Source organism: Dermacentor andersoni, chromosome 1 (assembly GCF_023375885.2).
Source record: "Dermacentor andersoni chromosome 1, qqDerAnde1_hic_scaffold, whole genome shotgun sequence".
Lineage (NCBI taxonomy): Eukaryota > Metazoa > Arthropoda > Arachnida > Ixodida > Ixodidae > Dermacentor > Dermacentor andersoni.
The window spans coordinates 334,891,743-334,907,404 of record NC_092814.1 but is presented as its reverse complement, the minus strand read 5'-3'; the positions used below and the strand labels follow the sequence as shown (position 1 = coordinate 334,907,404).

At 46.1% G+C, this 15,662-nt stretch overlaps 1 pseudogene; it reads left to right on the top strand.

The window, feature by feature from the left end:
- The first annotated feature begins 1,875 nt into the window (after positions 1-1,875).
- On the top strand, positions 1,876-14,407 carry LOC140219360 (uncharacterized; annotated as a pseudogene).
- Positions 14,408-15,662: the final 1,255 nt, after the last annotated feature.

The following is a 15,662-nucleotide window of genomic DNA, read 5'->3' as shown; positions in this document are numbered from 1 at the left end:
TGCGTCATCCAACTCACGTTATGTGGTCGTCGCCGCACCATCTTCGTCACACAGTGGTCATCATATCACTGTCGTCACGGGCATGGTCGGTATGTTCTCATGGTTAGTCCACCATCATCAAACTTCGTTATTTGACTGTGGTCGTGCCATCGCCGTTACGCCTCCTACGCTAACCCAGTTGCATGTGTTGTCTAATAGCTTGAGCCAGTAGGTATGTGGTCATGGTCGCGATGCCGTCGTAGTTGTTGCATCATGGTTAATCCATGTTTGTAACCTGATTGGCGACGTGTAGTCGTCATGCCATTGTCGTCATATCCTTCATGCATTCGTTGTCATACCTGCATCGTGATGCCGTCGTGGCGATTCCATTGTCTTCATTACAACTCCTTAATACCACACTATTCATGCTGTCGTCGTCATATCCTTACCTTTGTGTCATCTTCGTTGAACACCATCATCGGTTCAGAAACATCCACCCATTATCTCCATGTCGCCGCAATTCTACTTCCTACGTCGTTAAATTGAGGGCATTGTGTCTTGTTAATTCTCTCGTAATCGTGCTGTCGTCATTTAATCGGGATTATGCCGCCATTTTTATGCCATCATTGTCCGTTCGCCGTCATCTATCCACCTGTGTCATCAGGTTGTCGTCATGCTGTTGTCGTTCTACACTCATATTCATTCCATTGTCTTCATATCGGCGTCATCACGCTGCCCTCATTACATTATCGGCAGTATATATGAATTGTCATCTCGTTGCTGTCACGCTGTCGTCGTCATGCCGCCTTTGCCATTCCATCTATGTCACTCCGCCTTCGTATTTCCTTCGTCGAGCTGCGTTGTCGTCAAATATTCATATTCCCGCCGTCGGGCTCATTGGCGACTTTGGCAAGCGAGTGCCGCATAAATGTGGCCTGTCACTGGAGACACTGACTATTGTATATAGCCGAAGCAGGGAAACTCTCGGAATGACCATTGCAGCTAATAAATAAACGTGACTTCATCAATATCGTGTGTCGCTACATTGCTTGGATGCTAATCGGATTACCGTCAACCGTCATCGTGAGATGGGTTCCGCCACAAACCTTTATTACGCAAATCTTTATTAGGCAAAGTGAGAGAGAAGCTCAGTTACCTCATGACGCCTTTCGCAGCGCTCGCACAGACCGCCGCTCCATGCATTTCGGATGCAACGCGCAGGCTCCGCGGTGGTGGCGCTAGATGGCGCCGAGTGTTTTAGCGAAGCGCTAAAGAGGAATCCTGCTGCAGTACACGCATCATACATAACTCGCTTTGACGGTGGCAATCCGTTGTCGCCATATTGATAAATGCTAAATACACTGCCGTCGACAGTCATCATAAGATGGGTTCCGCCGCCTTTTCTTCATTTCAGACACCTTATTTTCTTATTTATCTCTAGGCCTATTAGTCCACAGCTGCATGCAAGGCTAGGCTGACTTTAATTGCTAACAGTCTTTTTTTCATCGTTGAAGAGCGACGGCTATTCTCAATAGGTCTTCAGCATACGTTTTTTTTTCTCTGATAACAGTTCGAATACCAGCTGAGGTTCTGAGTGCACATTATATATTCCTAAGTATTGGACAACAACGGTCTAGAGCTGTAGCTTCCGCATTTCGATGGGGGCGAAATGCGAAAACACCCGTGTACTAGATTTAGGTGCACGTTAAAGAACCCCAGGTGGTCAAAATTTCCGGAGTCCCACACTACGGCGTGCCTCATAATCAGAAAGTGGTTTTGGCACGTAAAACCTCATAATCTAATTTTTTTTAGAGCTGTAGCTTACTAAGTACACATCCTCGTTATGATTTTGCAGAACAAAGAACAAACAAGGCGCCGCTAGTTTTTGCAGCGGCCATGCAAGGAAGCTGCTTCAGAATGGAGGACGTGGTTATAAAGGCTCCTAGGTTCTGCGAGCTCTACGCACGGGAAAGCTTCAGGTACACCTGCAATGAAGGGCTGCGTGGTACTTTTAGCTGCGGTTTTCCGTTAAGCGCAATGTTTCGGATAAGGCATATTTTAATTATTATAAATTAGTCCTTAAAACTTGCGAGAGGATGTTTATTCACCGCATCGCTGGTGTGATTGCGCAATTATGGACCATCCTTCGACACCCGTGTGAGGCATTTCTTTTGAGTGAATTTTCGTGTACTTGATCTACTAAACGAATTCAGAAGATAAACCCAAAAAAGCCTAACATTACTGCGCATTTTATGAAAGCTACTCTTCCGTACGAAAAGTAAAACTCATTCAAAAGTTAGGATATTTAAACGCATATTTTCTCTAATTGTGGCAACTGCAAGCAACTTCTGAGCTGTTCAATACGTATCGTCTAGCTACAGCAACCATTGGGTCACTAAGCGGCAAAGAATGCGAGCGCAGTTTCGTCTACCTACAGCAACCATTGGGTCACTAAGCGGAAAAGTATGCGAGCGCAGTATCGTCTAGCTGCAGCAACCATTGGGTCACTAAGCGGCAAATTATGGGAGTGCAGTATCGTATGGAGATCCTATGGAGAGATAGCTGCGTATCCATTCAAACATCCGACCACCCACTTCTACCTCTACGATAACAGAGAGGATAACTTCATGGGTAACGTTTTCATACGCCCATTTGACGCCGAGGAGAAAAGAAGCGCATAGACGCTTACGGTATTTCTCATGCTGATCGTAGGTGACCACGTCGACGATGTTATCGATTGGTGATCGACCACGTCGAAAGCACACCATGGAATGCGGGTAGGTGTTGTGGTACTCCAAGTACCATTCCAGGCGTCCTAGGATGATCCTCTCCATTACATTGCCCACACAACTTGCCAAAGCAATCGGGTGATATGATGACAGTTGCAACAGCGACTTGCCAGGCTCCAGCAGTGGAACAAGGCGACTCGTCTTCAAGCTTATGGGTAGCGTGCCACTTTTCCAAGATTAATTGAACAGCTCAAGGGGAAGAACACTTGCTCGCTCATCCAGGTGACACAGAGCTTGGTAGGAAATTCCTTCAGGTGCTGGCGCTGATTTACAGCCAAACAAAGCTAATATTGCCTTAAGTTCGTGGATTGAGAATGGTAGGTCCATGCGGTGATCACGTCGTGGCGGACAACTACTCGAAGGCGGTGGAATATTGGAAGCTGTGAGTTGGATAAATAATTTGGCGTAGAGCTCCTCTGCCACGTCAATCTCCGGCCTCTTTTAAGAGTGGGCTAGAGCCTTGAATGGGAACCGCTGTACGTGGGACGTCCGGAGACCTCGCACCGCTCTGCATAGTTGCGATAAAGGCTTGCGTGGATCTAGCAACTCAGGTGGCAGTCCAGCGTTGCGATTCGAGCTTGTCTAACCGGCGCTGCATCTTCTTTCGCGTGCGTCTGGGGGTCCGTAAATCGTCCATTGCCTTCGTGTGTCGTTACCTTCGATCAGCATGTCGTAGGATTGCTCGAAGACGTTCTAGCTCCACATCAAATTCCGTCAGTTTTGAAGAGCATGTTACAGTACGCATAGTGTCTTGCACCACACTCTTGATTGCCTCTTCCAAGTCGAAAGGTGGATTGGCTTCGCAGTGTTCTTCCATGACAGACTGAAATGTATTCCAGTCCGCTCTTTGGATCGTATCTCGTATTTTGGAAGGAGACAATCCCCTGATCTTCACGTACGTGGAATATTGTCGCTTCTGTGCTTCTCTATGTCCGCAAACCACCTTCCATGTCTGACAAGACTTCGTGAGACACAAGCCAAGTCAAGACAGCTGCTGTATGTGGAGCTACGTAGAAACGTAGGACTTCCATCATTCAACAGCCAAAGTTCATTACTAGAGGCGAAATATACTATGCATCTGCCTCTAAGCGGTCATCTTCAAACTTCCCCAGAGTGTATCATTGGCGTTGAAGTCTCCAATAATGACCCACGGATCGGGAGTGAGGAAAAGATGTCTCGCAGTCTTTTATGACCAAATCGACTTCACGCAGATAGGTAGGCGCCCACAACAGTAAACGTAAAATTATTTCTCTTAACTGTTAGGCATATATATTGATTATCGCCATTAGGTGACACAGGCTGATGAATGTAAGTTAGGTCATGGCGAATAAACACCAAAACCTTACTGTTTTCAGCAAACTTTGACGACATAAACGATTCGTATCCAGAAAGCCTGATCGTGTTCGATAAGTTCGGCTTGCTAATGACCATAATGGGAAACAAACTGGCATACATGAACCGACGGAAATTCTAAATGCGCGCTCTGGTCCGCGGGCATTCCACTGAAAAATAGCTGCTTTTCGGACCTCATCCCTGAAATACAGTGGCTGGGGAGCCATGATCTACTCAAGGGTTGCAGCACCGGACTCAGAGCGTCCAGTACTCGAAGCGTACTTCTGGCAGACGGCATGTGCATGTTGTTTAGCAACACGCGAATGGCATTCATTAACGACCTAAGAAGTACTACCACTTGCTCATGTGTTTTCTGCGACTCCTCGGATGCAGCACCTTGCTGTACTGGGGGCGGCTTCTACTGCGGATCTTCTGCCGGCCGTGTACGCGTAAGTGGCGTCCATTCCTTTGTAGAGAGAGATTTGGCAGTTTTCTCCTCTCCAACATCGATGTTTTGAGTGCCAGAAACTTCAGCTGAAGGTGCTGCTTGACGAGCCGACTTTTTTTAAAAGTAGATATTTTCCGTCGTGAGGACCTTCGATGGTGACGTCGTCTTCGCTGGACTTTCTCAGCGGCGTCTTTGTTGGTAGAGTTTTCTCTTTGTTTGAGAATGGAGATCTCTGTCTTGATTCGGGTACAGTCTTTCGAAGAGGCGCTGGGATCACCTTGACAGTTATGACAGTTCAACGTGGTTGCGCTGCAGTTGTCTTCTGAGTGGGCTTCGGCGCATCGACGGCACACTGCGGAACCTTTTCAAACACCCTTCACATGGCCAATCTTCATTGCATTGGTATTAGAATAAATGATCGAACCTGGTGGCGAAAGTGGCCAACCTTCACGTAGGATGGAACCTTTGAACGTTATCCTCACACAACGTGTGTTACCGAGGCGATTAACATGCACAATGACGTTGTGTTCACTTGCTGATTTTATGAGAACTGGTTGGTCTGCGTTATGTATTTCATTGTCAATGTCATAGATGACTCCTGGTATTGTGGCACCACTCGCTGGCACTATAGATCGGACCTTGATGTTAACCAGCTGCGTTACATGTTGTAGTGATCAGCGCGCTCGAGTTCACCACATGGATCATCAGGATGTTTCTTCTAATGTTTATCATGACATCCTTGATCTCGTTCGGCACGGTGTTTTCTAGATACACAGAGAGTGCTTGCTTATTGAGGACACGTAGGTTGTCAGTAGCGTTCTGTGGCACAAACGTGATGGAATGAGGCCATCGTTGAGGCGCAGTTTTCACGGTGGTCGAACTTGACGCCGAAGATGCGTTGATAATTCTTCATTTGGCCTTGCGGCACTGGAAAAATCAAAAGCTGTCCTCTGAAGACTCGTCACTTGATGCGGAGTACAGCTCTGTGTCCTCGCTTTTGCTCGATGTATTTCCTCGCTTCCTCGAACGATGTCCGTAGGTGAACGGGAACCGGGAGGGTCCTCGGGGTGTTGTACATCCATCACCGCAATGTAGGGGGCGGTAGACCCCACAAGTGCAGTGAAAATTCAAGAAAAGCACAGAGAAGGACGAAATGTGTTCCAGAAGAGAAACAGTTCGTCTGTGAACTGCGACCGAGCCATGCATTCTACGCATATCCTGGCGCCGTCAGTTTTACATTTGGAAGAATGCCACCTCTTTGCAATGCCACAGCTATTTTTCTTTTCCCTATTTTCTTTGTATAGTAAGGTTTACTATATGTAGATATTCCAAATACAGAGGAACAAACCTTGTATGATCCCCGGCAGGCGAAACTTCTTAACGACACTTCGCATAACGGATGAGGTCAGTGTACTGCCACCAAAAATCACTTTTGTGAGACTGCTCGTATCCACCTGGTCCGTAAGTGGGGATTGAACCAGCTTTTGAAGGATTGTTGGATACAAAAAGGTGCTTGTCGGCTGTTGTGCAAAAAGGAAGCAAAGTGTTAGTGTGAAAATCTGAAAGCATGAGTAGTATTTTTTATCGATACTTCGACTGTTCAGTTTGTGCCCTCTGCTGGGAGTGCAAGGGGCATGGATTATCTGCATCAATTTTACGACCAGAACTTTTCATGGCCGTCACCAGTTTTCGTCACAATGCGCTTGGTCATGAACATTATCGCCATTTTATTCTTACTGATAGCTTACTTTCTGGAAACTTTGAAGTGGTAATGCTACAGATGAAGCCAGGAAAAGGAAGGCACTTAATTTGACTTTTTTCTTCTCGTGCAATGTCATTGGGTGTAATTATCTTTTTGACTAAACCAAATTTTTAAATATACCCTGTCGCAACCAGCACATTTGTAGTGCTTCAATTGGATTACTCGAAGAGGCGGAAATTATTTCCACGAGAAATGAAATTGTATAACCAACTAATCAAGAAATCGGAACTAATTAGATCTGTGACTCATTTCTTTACGACGCAAGCAAAACAATAACCTGTATTCGCTTTTTGTCGCATGATGAGTTCCGTGGTCACTCTAAGCACACAGTGCTTGTTAGGTGACCAGGCTGTGGTGAGACACCTTCAAACGTAAAAAGCATAAAATAGTGGACTGTCTTGCTAGCAAACTAAAGCGGTACATTGTAAATACATTCGATTTATACCGCCACGATAATGCATTGACATTATTTGAATTTGGAAAACAAATAAACAAACTTGCAAATGTGCAGCATATTGTAAGGCCGCGATAACGCGTTGTCATTATTTACAAAAAAAAAACAAGAGGCAAATAAAAGGCACGATAAATGTGTTGCGTCTTAAAATGCTTCACTAACACATTAACATTTTTTGCAAAACGAAGGAAGCGAACGATTTCAATGCAGGCACAGTTTACTGATAGTTGCCTAAACGTGTACACACGTTCCTCTTACCTTTCATAGATTTTCGTTCTGAGCTTATGTTATAAAAGTTGACACTGAGGTTATTAAATAATATTGGCACCTAACACTTACTAGTTTCTTAAAGCGGCAGCGTTAAAAGCTCCGTGTCGTAGAAAATGCGCTGGCGGCATCCGCTTTCGGAGGCATTGGCCGTCAGATAAAAAAAAAAAAACCAACCACAACCACGCAGGCCCTCCAGGTGGCGCAGAGGCGTTACAGAACTAATTGAATTTCTCAAAGATGCCTCAGAAAATTCGTAAAGTCCGACTTACACAGAAGCCACAAACATGATAGCTTCGGTGTCTAATTTGGTTATACGAGAAGACATAATTCTGTTATGCGGAAACTTAAACACAACCCCCCTTTTTTTTGCTTATGGGGGTATGAACCATTGAGGAGGCACTACTTGTAGCCGCCATCTTACGGGGGTATGAACCATTGCTGTGCCTGCACTGCCGCCGGGATCGTTCCACCACTGTTTTCTATCGCGCCTTGTTTCGCAGAATATTAGGCGTCGGCGTGAACGGGACCCGATAACGCTATCGCGTTCCAGTCCTACAGGTAAAGCTTAAGCATCCTCTAAATTTTTTGCCACAGTTGGCAAACACCCATAGCTTAACATATCTTTCCATTTCGCATTGAGTAACGTTCTTCGTGAGCACAATATAATTAAATATCTCATCGACTTGTAGTGTACCTGGCGCTTCATATCTTCCTATGGTGGTTTCGCCTATGCTGCAATATAGCTTACGCTTATTACTGTTCTTTTAATTATGCAGTTGATTTCGTGTTTTTACAGCGAAGCCCTGTATAATTCTACCCTCCCCAATACAGTTGTCGTGTCTCTGGGCCGTGCCGCGGTGGAGGTGAAGCAGGCTGCAAGCACTCCGCCAATAATAATAATAATAATAATAATAATAATAATAATAATAATAATAATAATAATAATAATAATAATAATAATAATAATAATAATAATAATAACAATAATAAATGAAATAAATCAATGAAAATACACTGTTTCAAGTCTATGGGTATACGGGAATCGTTTGTGAACAGCACATGAACTTACGAGCCGGAAGCGTTACCATATACGTAAAGGACAAAATGTATGTACGACATATACCCTTGACTCGCAAGAGGACAACGCCACCGACTGGGGGGGGGGGGGGGGGGGGGGGTATATTTCTGCCATACATACGAAAGAAGGAATCGTGATATCCACTATGTATATATCTCCGGGAACACCCAAGTGATCGAGAAGTTCTTGACCACACACTTTGCATGCTTCCGCGGTGATGACACAACCCCTGTGATCATCGTTCGAGATGTCAGTGTGGACATTACAAAACCAGAAAAGAAATCGTTTACTCAGTTTGTGCTGGAACAGTTTGGTTTTAAGAGCCTAACCAATCGAAGTCACTCAGCTACTCAATAACATTCGTGCATAGATTTCACTTTGGCCAAGATTCTAAGTTTGCAACCAAACGAATCAGTGTATATCACAGTAATCACAAAACTATCATCACTACCATTACCAATTATGAAAATAAGTGCGTGTACCTTTGTCTAACCCTGTGTCATCTGCTACAGCATCGCTGGTCATGCACCTTCATGAAGTGGAACGGCTCCCTAATTTTTCTTTTTTCAGATCAAGTGCCTTACCGACTGATGCCATACGGTAGTAATGACAGGAGAAGTAATTGTGGCGTTGTCTCTCTCAGAGGAAGCAGGAGCAGCGTCGTCCATGGCTAGTATTCGAAAAAAACGTAAAGGTCCTGAGTCACCATTTGTTGGGAGGTCGGTTTAGCAGAGACAAGCAATTCACGTTTTAACTGCCTGAGAACAGAGAGTCGACTGGCTTTATTCAAAAGTAAAAGCAGGTTTGCCGAGTGCCTGTGGTGGCACCCCAGTCGGGCAGCCACCTCGCTTCAAAGAAAGAGGAGGGGGCAATGACCCGCACGACGAGGCAGGATGAAGTAAACTGGGTTTCCGGAGCAAGGGGCGATGACCCCCACGGCGAGGTGATGGAAGGTCGCTGCAATCAAGTCTAGGGTGGATTGTATGAAGACATAATTCTACCAGCACGGATATTGGCCGAGTCATCCAGGTAACTGAAGAAATACTTTCTACAAATTCTACAAATGCACCTGCAACCTCTGGACAAGCGGACGAAGCTCGCCAGAAGAGTTCCGTCAGTTTTCCCTTAACCACTATTTTACTAGCCCGAGAGCAGGCAGGTAGGTACATGGCAAAAACACTGAGCCTTCCATCAGTACAAACGTTAAGAAGCTGGTTATCGGCAATATCACTCAAGATTTATGCCAGAAATGCTGCATTTTGTAAAAGAAAAAAAATGGATATGATGGACAGGGCGTGTCCTAATTTGTGACGAAATTTATGTAAAACGAAACCTGTAATATTACTCTAAAAATGATGTTGGGGTTATGTCGCTAGCGGCACTGAAAGGGTTTGTCGTGTAGCACACAGAGCATTCCGGTTTTTCGTGTCAGGCATAGAGAAGCGCTGGCTCCAGCGTGTAGATTTCTTTACAGGTGAAGGCACAGTTCCTTTTGGACCCGTTCTGAATTTATTGAGAGAACTTGTAAGGAAGCTGAAGAATTGTAGTCTCTATGTAAGTGCATTGATCTGCAATCAAGCAAGCAACAATTGTGCAGCTGGGACAGCACTTGGAATAAGTCCTACAGGATCTTTTCTTTTTAAATGGCTGGGGCGAAAATATGCTTTATGTTTGATCCACCGCAGATGTTGAAATGTACTAGGAAGAACTTGCGGAAATATGAACCCCACATGGGTAAGGATGTTGTTACATGGAAACACATAATTAAAGTATACGAGTCAACCCATCGCCTAAAACTGGAATATCTACCAAAAATGTCTGACTGGCATTTGTACGAAACTCCTTTCGGTAACATGACGGTAAAATGTGCGTCGCGAATATTAACAGTGTGTATTTGGCAATTGAGGCTTTCATTGCTTTAACGTTTTGCCTCCTACTGCCATACACACAGGAAGCTTTGTAGAAAGATTGAACAACCTGCTCGATGCCTGAACAGCTGCACAGTGCGCAAAAAAGAATAGAAAATTAGACACGTCATTACCTCATCCACAAAGCACATTGAATTTTTAAACTCTTCCGTCATTTGGATTAGGCCCTGGAAGTTAAATTGTCCTCGCCAACCTAAGACTACATTAACGCTACGACAAGACCTCCAGCAGTCGTTTAAATTTCAGTTGTAATTGTTGATACGGTGGCTGAACCATGATCCCCTTGAAAGTATGTTCGGACTCTTGCGGTAGCAGCACAGTTGCAATGAAACACTAAATGTCTACCAGTGTCCTGCCAGACTCAGGCACACTGTTGTATAAAACCTTTTGAAGCTTTCTGACAACAGCGACTGCGCGAAGGACAAGGGTGTTCTTTTAACTCCACTTATAATTAGGCACTTCCACTGACTAACCTTAACACAGCAACTGAAGGGGCAACTAACTCCACGGGGGCTGCTTTTACAGAAGGGCCCTCTGAAAGTAGTCAAGAATCAAGTGATGAGCTTGAGTCAAAGTTTACTACTTGTGTGGACATTGCATATACACATTCCTAAAGAAAATGCAGTGCAGCGCATGTTATGACCTCCTTAAGAAACTCTGTGTACTAAAGCTTCTTGTTTTCTTCTAATAAACTCCTTAAGGAAAGTAGCCACTACCTCGCTAGACCTAGTCAGTTAATTATTATGTTTAAAGCTGCGGAAATAAAGGGCAAAGCTCTCGGCCATTTCATTCTGCCAACTGAGGCAGCATATGAGCATGTAGTGAGGCTTGAAGACAAATTTACACAGGCAATAGATGCTATTGCACACCACAAAGGTTTTACTAGTGCACTGTTCTCCATTCTGGCAGATGAGACCGGTGATCCCCATATCTTCAGTGCAGAATGCAAGCAGCAATTCCTGCAGCTCCATGTTCACCTTCAGCTTTGCAGTTGCGGTTCAAAAGCCGCGGTTTAAGCTTGGCAACAGCGCTTAAATCTGCCTAAAAAAATCTTATAAAGCCGAAGTAGGTAGTTGTCAAGCTTTCTTGTAAAACCAAGCATATAGTTCCTTCCTTCTTTGCTTCAACGACTGGAGGTTTTCGGTTTCCTTTAGTTAATCCTTAGCCTCGCTCAGGATCGCTATTCTTGCTCGATAGCCTGCGGCAGTGCCCCCTCAATTTTTTCAGTGCCTGGGCGAACGCTCTCCCCAGGCCGTCGGGCGCCCGCGTTACCGCCGCCGCATGGCGGCGCTGTGTGAGTAGGATAGTAAGCTGGCGCTCACGGGCCGCGCGCAGTACGAAGCTGACGAATTCGTGTTTGCATCCGCGTTTGATTGCATTCCGATTTTTCTCAGGCTTTTGCAGGTACATATTCCGTATGCAGTCTGTCCAGCCGCGCTGACAGTGCGAAACTTGCATTCGTATTTCATAGTATCCGTTTTTTTTTCTCTCAGGCTTTTGCACGCACGTGTTGCACATGCAGCCTGTCCGGCCGCGCTAACAATGCGAAACTTTGAATTCGTATTGTTCTTCTTTCATGATTTCGCAAGCACGTGTTCCGTATGCCTCAGTATGTCTTACTGTTGCGTACCATTGTGCAAATCGAACGGAAAGAAAAAGACTGTCGGGCTCTCGTTCCACGAAATACCAGCTGCCGCTGGTATACGAGAGAGGTGGCTTGCAGTAATTAGGCGGGGTGATTGGTCGCCTAATACAGCTTCAAACTACACTAGAGTATGCAGCCGCCATTTCACAACAGAAGACTTATAGAAGGGAAAAAACGGCGGCTCAAGAAGGATGCAGTTCCGTCCGTCTTTGCAGACTACCCTTCACGTTTGCAGCCGAAGGCAACAATTAAACGAAGCATGGCAAGTATCACTAAACGTGACCGTGCTGCGAACGAACAGTCAACGAATGATTGCACCAGTAGCCATGCTGCCTCGCGACCGTTGTCATGTGCAACGCAGGCAACATCAGGTCCCGAAGCTGAAATCGGAGCCGATTGATACTACAAGCGCTACCTGAAGAACAAGAGACCATCATGGTGTACAGTGCCAAAATGAATGCGTGCACAGGGCTGACCAGGCTGCCTCATGCGACAAAAGTGTCCAGGTCGACAGCAATTCGGCCTCTGCTTTGCTCACTACCGAAAAGGCCAAATGGAAGAGAAAAGAAAGAGGTCTGAGGAGCCAGATACTGAGACTACATCAGACAATTGACAAGTACAGAGATGAGCTCAAGAAACTGCAGGAGGATTCTTTGACTGCAGGCGTTTCCTACATTAGAGAAAGAGCAGCAGAGAAAGAGGCTTCAGCATTGTTTCTCGTGGACCAAATTACCAAATACAAAAAAAAGCCTACCTGGTCTGAAGAAACTACTCGACGTTGTGTGGTGCTGAGGCATTTATCAACGAATGCCGATGAACATATTCGAGGGGAGATGCTTTTGAAGCTTCTAGACCGAAAGACCCTAACCAACTATATTGGAACTACAAGTGGTGAGACCGGCTTCAGCAAACTGGTGGAAGCTCGGCTGATATGTGAAGCCGAAAACTTTGACAAACCGCAATCAATGGTCTGCTCGCTCATCGTTGACGAGATGAGGGTAAAGCAGAAGTTGCAATACAACAAGCAACGTGACTGCTTTGTTGGGCAAGTAGACATTGGGGTGGAAGAGCAAAACGGTGACCTTGTTTCGAATTCCAGTTGCCTACTATTTTACAAAAGGGCTAACGGGCCCCCAACTCCACAAATTGCTGATTTTCGTCGTGCAAAAAGTGGAAGCTTGTGGGTTTAGGATTGTTCGCATTGTCACGGACAATCATAAAGTGAACGTGAATTGCATGAAACTGCTTGGAAATTGCCTGCTTACCTACCGGATTGAACACCCCTGTGACCGCAGCAGGATTCTTTTGATTAGCTTTGATCCGTGTCACGTGCTGAAGAACGTGAGGTCACAGTTTCTATCGCGTGACTTTGGCCCGAAAGGTGAGATTTCTGCTTCACACATAAAAGACCTCTACGAAACTGCAGAAAGGCTTGTCTGTAAAGCCTGTTCGGTTTTTAAGCAGGAAGCATGTTTATCCGAGCCACATAGAAAAGATGAACGCGACAAGAGCCGTCCAGCTCATGCCTCCAAGTGTAACCGCAGCCTTGGAACATCTGAAGCTTCAGGCTGGACACACTTGTGCGCTGTCATTTTCAGCCGCAGGCCCAACACTTTCGTTCATGAAGAACGTTTATCGGTGGTTCGTGCTTCATGATGTCAGCAACACGACGCAGCACATACGCCACAATTTTCCGAATGGCCGTCAATTTGACGACAGTGCTGATCCGCGGCTTGAAAGGCTTGGGGTCACTTTTCCTATGTACTTGGAGACATAAAAGAAAAGATCTGGACATGCTCGTGAATTCCTCACAGCCGAAACGTATGAAGCAATTCTGTTAACTACCTAGTCGACAGTGGCGTGCGTCAGATATCTGTTGACAGAAGAGAAGTTTTCTTTTGTGCTCACTCGAAAATTCAAGAGCGATCCAATTGAATCGCTCTTTGGAAGTTTGCGAATGTCATCCGGGTGCAACGACATGTTGGACGTTCGGGCTGCACTGTCAGGTCTCGAAAAGCTACTGAAGACCGGGATTGCTGTGTCCAATGCAGCCTCCAATGTTGCCCACAAAGAATGTGGTGCAATGTCGGGACACATACTGTGTGATGCACATTCCTCTGCACAACCAACTTCTGCTTCAGCTTCAATGCCTCCCTTGCCGTCGACTGTGCAAGCAGTGCCCCAGCTCTGGAGAGCCAGATTGGCGTTGCAGAGACTTAATACCAAAATTTTGCCACAGCAGCTGTCATCGCTACGGATTTCGGCTACCGCCTATGTGGGGGGCTACATTGCAAGGGTTGTAGGCGAGCATATTGACTGCGAGAATGGTGTTAATTTGTGTACGAAGCCGGTGAGCAACCAGCCGCCCTTTCAGCTCACTCGGAGCCAAGATCGAGGTGGGCTGCTCTACCCGTCGGACCAACTTCTCTTTGTGCTGGACTGTTTAAGAGATTTTGCTGACCGTGCACTGCAGGAGCACCAGACCTTGCAGAAGCCACTCACTACCTTAGTGGAGTACGCCGTCCCAGCTCTTTGTTCTTCAAAGTTGCTAAAATGCAAGAGCACTGACAGCAACGAGCACAGACTTAAGCTCATGAACCTCATATTGGTTCGTTTCCTGAGGCCGCTCCTCTGCAACTACGCCTTCAATGTTACTGATAGGCATGACGCAGTTGAACATTTTGTAAGAAAGCCCCTTTCGCAAAAGCACGCGAAACTGTGAGAGTGCCATACGCTTCAATGACATGTGGTGGTTGCCTTCCGCAATAAATGCTTTTATTTCCACCATTGAAATGGTAAAATCAATGTGAGCCATGACTCGCAACTCATTGATATTGAAAACATGAACCTCCCTATTTGCGGAGTAATGGCTGCATGCAGGTTCTGCAGAGCTTCATGTGTTGCAGAATCGCGTGGCAGAACGCGCTTTTTGTTTGTTTTTGCACCGCCACGATTCAACAGCTTTGAGTTGCTAAATGACACGGCACAGCTCCTCATTTTCTGACGCCACCTGTGGCTTCCTTGCGGTGGCAACAAATGTAATTCTCAAAAACTTTCAGAAGGAAACGTGGCATCACGTTTTGCCGTAGAGCAGTCTCACGACATTACGTGCCATTTAGGGCGTGAACCCCTGGCTTGCGTGTAGCCTGCTACACGAGTAGTCGTTAGGGGCTCTTTCAGCGCCCAAACGTTCCCATTATATGGTGGCAAGCACTGCTTTCAAATATCGACTTTCATATAAGCGAACATAACGGCGACAGAACATTTTTCCACGCATTGGATTTCAACTGGCGCGCGCTCTCGTATCGGCGCAGCAGACGACGCGCGAGCGCATCGAACAGCAATAGCCGCGAACGACACATGCCTCTAAAATAGGCTGGTTGCCCAGAGCGACAAGTGCTTCAGGGTTCGTGTTTACAAAGGTCTTGCTTGTACTTGAAACAATGCGAATACAGTCGAAAGCTCAACCATTTAACAAATGCGTATACAGTTGCGCCCTGCGTTTCCGTGAGCGACGGTGATCCTGCTCGGGCGGCGGCGCGTGGCGGCGAAAAGCCGTACTAGAGCCGACGGCCGGTTCCCTTGGTTCTCCGCTCCATTTCCCAGGCACAGAAAAATAGATGAGGCTCTGCCTGGGGTTTTGCACATTTTGCATGTAGATCTTAGCCAAAGTATAGTGTGTAGTCGGCACCTTATTTGAGAGGTACGCTGGAGTGAATGATTGCTGAGTCTCGTTTCGATGCTGTCACACTCGGTTATGGTTGTCGTGTTATGTTTCTCGGATCCGGCGGCCTTCTAAGTGATTGATTGCAGAGTATGGTTTCGCTACCGTCCAAATGGGCCGTTGTCGCTGTGTTACGTTTCTCGGATGTGGCGGCCTGTTGAGTTGCATTGGGAAGCAGTATTTCGAGATACGCTCCTGCTCCTGCAGTACTTACATCGGCATAGACTCCCACTTTGCACGCATCGTAACTGGT